This window comes from Astyanax mexicanus, chromosome 1, assembly GCF_023375975.1.
Source record: "Astyanax mexicanus isolate ESR-SI-001 chromosome 1, AstMex3_surface, whole genome shotgun sequence".
NCBI lineage: Eukaryota > Metazoa > Chordata > Actinopteri > Characiformes > Acestrorhamphidae > Astyanax > Astyanax mexicanus.
The window spans coordinates 26,735,827-26,743,951 of NC_064408.1; the positions used below are offsets into that span (position 1 = coordinate 26,735,827).

At 33.8% G+C, this 8,125-nt stretch overlaps 1 non-coding gene across 1 annotated transcript; it reads right to left on the reverse strand.

The window, feature by feature from the left end:
- Positions 1-1,209: 1,209 nt before the first annotated feature.
- trnae-uuc (transfer RNA glutamic acid (anticodon UUC)) lies at positions 1,210-1,281 on the reverse strand. Its single transcript has one exon. It is a non-coding gene; the product is annotated as a tRNA-Glu (tRNA).
- Positions 1,282-8,125: the final 6,844 nt, after the last annotated feature.

Sequence of the window (8,125 nt, forward strand, 5' to 3'; positions counted from 1 at the left end):
GTGCCATGCAAAAAGAGTTAATGCTGTATGTGATGTATGGTCTGAGAACAGCATGATGACCTCCCACTTCTTTAAGCTCTGCAGCAATGCTGGCAGCACACATGCATCTATTGTTAAAGGCAACCTCTGGATATTACACTGAACATGTGAACTCAACTTATTCCTGGAAAATCTTAGTGTTAGGGTATTAGCAAACTTCTTGTAGCTTTGGACACCTTTGCAGAGAGCAACAATTCTGTTTCTCACATTCTTAGTTTTTTTTTTTTTTTGCCGTGAAGTTATACGTTAAATATCTGATGGCCAGTATGAGGGAATTGTACCTAAAACACAGGATTTAACAGCCCTGCTCCTCAATCACACCTAAGACCTTGTAACTCTAATACGTTACGTGGCACCAGGGAGAAAAAAAGGCTAACTGGGCACAGTTTTGCCATTTTCACTTAGGGGTGTTCTCACTTTTGTTGGCAGTGGTTTAGACATTAGAGAGATTATAAGGGGCACAGTCAATCAAACTTTTTGACAGGTGACCTTTGACCTTTGCCAGGTGACCTTTGACCCCTCCCCCACACCACGTGCCTCCTTTTCTGGAATGTGACCTTTGACCCCTCCCCCACACCACGTGCCTCCTTTTCTGGAATGTGACCTTTGACCCCTCAGATCACCCTATGATGAGGTCTGTTAGTAATTATGTTTTCATTCATCTGTAATTACCTTTGACCCCTCAGATCACCCTATGATGAGGTCTGTTAGTAATTATGTTTTCAATCATCTGTAATTACCTTTGACCCCTCAGATCCCCTGACCCTTGAACTCTCTTAATTACTTTTCTGATATCAATGACCACGAGTCTCCAGTAATTATTAACTGGTGGCGTGTAATTACCCCTGCCATTCGTCATTCATGTTTTGGATATGAGGTAATTTAAACCATGGTGACACACCGCCCCGCCCATCCCTCCGCCCCTTCCTGCCCCATCCCCACCTCTTCCCGTCCCGCCCCAGCCCCGCCCCATCATTATTCAGATTGTCCTGATTGGTCAAAAAAATTCCCGCCAAAAGTATTGACCAATAAGGTTGTTATTCCTATGGAGCAATCACAGCAAGCCTACGAGTGAAATGTGTATTTAAGAGTTAGGGGTTAGCGAGATGTGTGAAGGACCGAGAGAACGGAGCAATGGCTTGTGTTTCTGAGGTTGCTGAAAACCAAAGCTTCCCATACCGGGATTCGAACCCGGACCGTCTGGATGAAAGCCAGAAATCCTACGCGTTAGACCATATGGGAGGATCTGTAGAAGAGCACGATGACGAGAATCTAAAAAGGTACCGAACAATGGAGAGCATTCCTGAACCAGTCGCTCAAGGAGCGCTCAAGGATCAAGTCTGGCGTTTGTCAGATGGAACTTACTTCGGATATGTTTTTCTTAAGGATATATATAGCGTTGCTATGTACGTCGGAAAAACGGTTAGATACGATGATGCCTCAGCTCGTTTTACTTTGAACCATATAGAATGGTTTAGCTTCAGAAGACACTGCTCTGTTTTTAATGCCTACGTCAATTACAGAAATACAGCGCTGCTCTCTTTTCTTCTTCTCTTTCTTTCTCTCTCTTGCCCTTTACCTTCATTGCAGTTCTCCCTCTGCGACCTTTGGGCCTACAGTGACGTCCAAGCAATGCTGATTTTAGAACACCCTGTTTATTCCCTTCATTTTTGCCATTTAACCTCTTAAGCTCCAAGCCTATTTTGACCAATTTCCCATTTGAAGGCTTATCACTCCAATATTAAATAATTCAGAGTCAATTCTATGATTTAATATCACTTAGAAGCCTTTACACAATTCATTTAAGACACTTTAATTATTCAATTGAACATGTAATGGCCAAAATATGGTAAAAACCAGGAACTATTTTATTTTTTTTATTTCCAGACACATAAAATGAACTATTTATATGGATGTAGTGTTTTAGCAGCTCTATATTGTGCTATAATGTGTTTACAGTCATCATATAAAATCATAAACTGCTGCCTTTTAGCTCTTTAGGTCGAGTCAATAACTGGAAATTATACAAAACTAATGAACTAAAAACCTGATAAAATCATACATTGTTTATATATATGGAATTTTTAGGAACAAATATACATTTCCAAAGCCTTGTCTGTAGTAAAGCAGTGCTGGAAGACTTAATACTGTAACTAATAACTAGAAAAAGACTAAAACAGAAACACAGAGAGAGAGAGAACTCTGTTAAAACTATTAAAAGTAGAAAATCATTCTTTTCTTAAGAGAAATTACAGATACAGAAGCCAGAGAGCGGTGAGTACTGTTTCCTATACCTTCAAATAAAGACTCTTAGAAACTGGAGAAAAAAAACTGCTACAGGAAGACGTCTGGCTGACCCACATGAAAACAGCAGCTTTAGCCTCTTTAACTCTTTAGATTAACATGATTAAGGACTAAAAACTAGAGTTAGTCTAACAGGAGAAGAACTGCAGAAATAAAGTCATTAATAAGATGAGTAGATTCACTACTAAACAGTAGGGGTGTTCTAAAACATAGAGAACTTCTAAACTTCTAAAAATGAAGAGAGCACTTCATTTTCTGAATCAGTTTCTCTGATTTTGCTATTTATAGTTTTATGTTTGAGTAAAATGAACATTGTTGTTTTATTCTATAAACTACAGACAACACTTCTCCCAAATTATAAATAAAAATATTCTCATTTAGAACATTTATTTATTATATGCAGAAAATGAGTTCAGAAATCAATATTTGGTGGAATAACCATGGTTTTTAATCACATTTTTTTAAAATGCATCTTGGCATCATGTTCTCCTCCTCCACCAGTCTTACACACTGCTTTTGGATAACTTTATGCTGCTTTACTCCTGGTGCAAAAATCAAATTCAAGCAGTTCAGTTTGGTGGTTTGATGGTTTGTGATCATCCATCTTCCTCTTGATTATATTCCAGAGGTTTTCAATTTGGTAAAATCTGTATATGGAAACACATAGCTGCAGTAATCCTTGCAAAACCAATCAGGTATGGTGTTAAGGTGACCAGCGTGTGCTGGAAGTGAAGCATACTGTCCTTTCTTTTCTTCCTCTCTCTCTCTCTTTTTCTTTTTCTCTACATGTCAGAGTATAATGAGATTTTCTTGATCCTTTTTTTTTCACTGTATGTCTTTACATCCAGTAGAACACAGGAGCAACACACACACACACACACACACACACACACACACAAAGTTGATATAAACTCATCATGGACATGAACAGCATTGCAATATTGGGCTTCAAAGATTTCTTTGAACTGCTCTTTTTCTGGGGCAGCATACATCTTTAATACAACAAAAATACACGTGTTTTCAGTTTAACAGTCGACACAGAAACACAATTATATCTATAGGGTGTAAAATATGCATATACCTATTCTGATTATTAATTCCATGGTGCTCATCGCTCCAAATTAGCAGCATCCCAAACACTAGACAGCACAAGTTTGTGAAACCTTTAGGATTTTTTTATTTTCTATTTCGGCATTAATATAACCTAAAACATCATCAGAATTGCACAATACAAGTTAGATAATAGATAAAGAAAAAAAAATAGATAAAGAAAACCTAACCGTGTGAAAAGTAAGTATACTGAAGAGCATTTAAAGTGTGTTCAAATTAGAAAGTAAGGAATACTAAAGGTGCATTTTCAATTTAATATACGTTAAATCTACTTTCTCTCTATTTCCGTAAAATGTATTTTTAAGCCATGCTTTAAATTATACATTGTGTTGATAGAAAAAAAAAATATATATATATATGGTGCCATAAGTTGATTCCAAAATAGTACATTTAATATGTATTTAAGTTTTTAAGTACACATTTTAATTTTAAAAAGTGTTAAAAAAAATGTGGAAAAGGAGTTGTGAACAAATAATTAATATACTACCAGAATACATAAGAGGATTAAACATATGTTCAAATTAAAAAGTAAATAACACTAAAAGTGCATTTTTTTTTATTTAATATACTTTATTAAAACATACACAGTAAATATACTTTCTCTCTATTTCCATAAAATGTATTTTTAAGCCATGCTTTAAATTCTACATTGTGTTAACAGAAAAAAAAAAAATATATATAGTGGCATTACATACTGATTAAAGTGCACTTTAGTGTTTTTTTCTTTTTTCTAGTAGCATTAAGGTGTACAAAATATGTGCATCAGTATGCAAAGTAGAACATTTACATTTACATAATATACTTTAAGTGTATTTGCAAGTTCACAAAAGTTGTATGAAAAAACACTCAAAACCACAGTTGCGTACTTTTATACTTTTATTACAACTGAAATATACTTAAGTTGCCATAAATTGTGGCCAAATTGTACATTTAGTATGTATTTAAGTACATATTTTAATTTTAAAAGTATGTACTTTTCCATGTTAAATATAATAATAAAAAAAAAATACTTAATATACATTTCTTTTACAAGGGCGGTTAAACTTAAAATGAGACACAATATTATACTTTCTGATTGGTTTATTTGTTGAGAAAATGATTAAATAATTGAGAAAAGTATTAAATAATTGTGAATAGTTTTGTTTTTAGTATCTTTCAGTGTGATTTCACCCCATTTTGCAGCAATAACTGCTATAACTAAACGTTTCCAGTAAATTAAACATATGATGTAGCATTTAAACAATTACACTAGCAGCACACTCACACTTTTATTAGCATAATAACATATTATTCTAGAAAAAGACTAAAACAGGAACACACACAGAGAGAACTCTCTTAAAACTATTAAAAGTAGAAGTTCTTTCTTTTCTTTAGAGAAATTACAGATACAGAAGTCAGAGATCAGTGAGAACTGTTTTCTACACCTTCAAACTCAAGAAGGAGTCTGGATGACCCACATGGAAACAGCAGCTTTAGCCTTTAGCTCAACAGTGCCTTTAGACATATTTTTGTCTCTTGTAAAAAAAAAAAAAATCCTTTACCGTCCGTATTTTATCACTCCATCCATGCCTGTCAATACTGCCCAAAAATCCACAGCAAATGACAAAAAGCAAGACAAAGGAAAGTGAACATATTGATTTGATGTCACAGTGAATCACCAATAAAAGCATACTTTAAATATACTACCAGATTTATGAACTCACTTACAATACATTAAAAGTACATTAATATTATGCTTTCAGTAAAGGTTTGAAAGTAAACTTTGATCATACTTTTTAAAAAGTACAATATAATGTCTTAAAAAAAAGACATTGTGATGCTAATTGCTATCTTACACCCTGTCAACAGTCTAGTTTTACTTCATTTTTACTTGCATATGCACTGGTTTAGGAGTTTAGGAATAAATCTGCACTAATGTGTAGTACGTGTTTCTATATATCTTGGTGGTGGAAAACAAAAGTGCTCCACTGTCTGATTAAAACCCTGACAACAGTCAACAGGTCAGAGTCAATTCTTATAGATGCTGCAGAGTGCAAACCTGACTTTTAACTCTTAAAAATAACAAGAATAAAGAATAAAATACAGTAGCATTGCTGTTCCTGTAAATAAATGAGCTCCTGGAGCTCCTTCACAGCGTCAACCAGCAGCTCAGTATCCTCTGCTGAGACGCACAAAAGCGATGCACTGTTAAGATAAGGAACGTGCCAAAGTCAGAGCTCATCCGACTCTTAAAGGGAATGACAACTGGCACATTGATTGGTTTATTTTAACACACCTATGATTAGTTAAGAGAATAAATTAACGTCTTTTGCGCGTTTTAAGCTGCACAAGGCGTATTTTTTGTACTATTAAGATACCAAAGACACACTAAAACACCTTAAATTCAGATACGCGATCTGCAACTGACGATATAGTCGATATAGTCAACTGAATCGCTATAGTTGTAGTTATAGTGTATGAGTGAGATTAAAATAAAGAGAATAATAAAAAGAGAAGTGCGTAATGAGTGAATTTTAGGTTTCTCTTCTCTGCCCCAGTGAGTTCTGATCACTCACACATTTCTGAAGCAAAGGTGACAAGCAGCAGCTCGTGGCGACACAAGCGCATCACTTCTGTTTCAGTGAGCACTGAGAATAGAAACACACACACACACACACTAAACAAGGGGTTAGGAATAGGAACTTAAATGTATATCATAAAATTTACAACTTTGTGACAAGCGACGATATTTACGTCTAATGAAGCAACTTTACAAACTAAAGCCAAACTTTAATTATTAATAATATGTAGTGTAATAAAGCTAATATATAAATAAAAAATGCACTTTTATGTAATTTTATTCTATTTCTGTGGGCCCTTTCATAGGTTTTCATTTCACATAATAAAATAAGAATAAAGTGTTACTCCTTTAAAAAATGAGACATATTGATTTGCAATGTAAATTTGAATACATCGTTGCTGTCCAATGAAAAACACTTATCTGTCCATTTTTGTTGATTCTTAGTTTACTACATAATTTGAACAGACAACCTGTCCTTTACACTGTGCCAAAATTTCTTGATGAACGGACCAATAGAAACTCTTCAAAATGACCTGAAATAAACTCTTTTCTCATTGACGTCCATTGAAAGTTTACAAGGTTTTTTCTTGCTCCTGTAAAGTTCCTGTTTTCATTGGACGGTGACGACATAATGTATTTCATATGGAAAACTTGTAAAAAAATGTAATTTTAGGGATTATTTCCCTGCAGCAGGGTCCAGCAGCATCACTTCAAGAAGAGAATTATAGTTTCATATGACTTCATATGAAAATAATCAAAAATTAATTGACAAAAACAAATGTATAGTGTGTCTAGTCTAGTATGTCACATCTACTACAACTAGACGTCAATCGTAAAAAAAAAAAAAAAAAACGCAGATTATTTGTTTTGGACAGGATTTACAATAGTGCACAGTTCACTGTGATAGTATAGACATATGAGCTTTCATAGCTTGAAAGATGTTAAGAAAAGAAATCTGAATATGTGAAAATGAAACCAACACCACTGCTGGTAAAATGTCTCTGGTAACACATGAACACTCAGGTATCTATAAAGCATTATAAATGTATTCATAAAGCTTTGTTATAACACCACAGTATAAAATTTTATATCACAAAGAGATATAATGCATTATAATATATGTATATATAGCTTTATAATGTGTTATATGCCTTCTCATCATTTTACCTAAAGTCTGTAAAAAGCGCTTATAAGTGTTCATTAGATGTTATGTGCATTTACAGAACAGTTTTAATTATAACATATAGCAGTTAGAGGAAACGCATCTTGGTAAAGCATTATGTGAGTAAACTTAACATCTATTACGCTTTATGAAACAGGTCTGACCAACAATGTTAAGAACAGCAACTTCACATATATTATAATGCATTATATAGCGCTTTGTGACATAAAGCTTTATACTGTGGTGTTATAACCTTTTATGTTTGAGATTATAAACATGTATGTATAGTTAGAAAGGCTTATGTCAAGGGTCATAAAGCTTCATGAACCATTCATAATGCTTTATAACCCTTGACATAAGCCTTTCTAACTATACATACATGTTTATAATCTCAAACATAAAAGGTTATAACACCACAGTATAAAGCTTTATGTCACAAAGCGCTATATAATGCATTATAATATATGTGAAGTTGCTGTTCTTAACATTGTTGGTCAGACCTGTTTCATAAAGCGTAATAGATGTTAAGTTTACTCACATAATGCTTTACCAAGATGCGTTTCCTCTAACTGCTATATGTTATAATTAAAACTGTTCTGTAAATGCACATAACATCTAATGAACACTTATAAGCGCTTTTTACAGACTTTAGGTAAAATGATGAGAAGGCATATAACACATTATAAAGCTATATATACATATATTATAATGCATTATATCTCTTTGTGATATAAAATTTTATACTGTGGTGTTATAACAAAGCTTTATGAATACATTTATAATGCTTTATAGATACCTGAGTGTTCATGTGTTACCAGAGACATTTTACCAGCAGTGGTGTTGGTTTCATTTTCACATATTCAGATTTCTTTTCTTAACATCTTTCAAGCTATGAAAGCTCATATGTCTATACTATCACAGTGAACTGTGCACTATTGTAAATCCTGTCC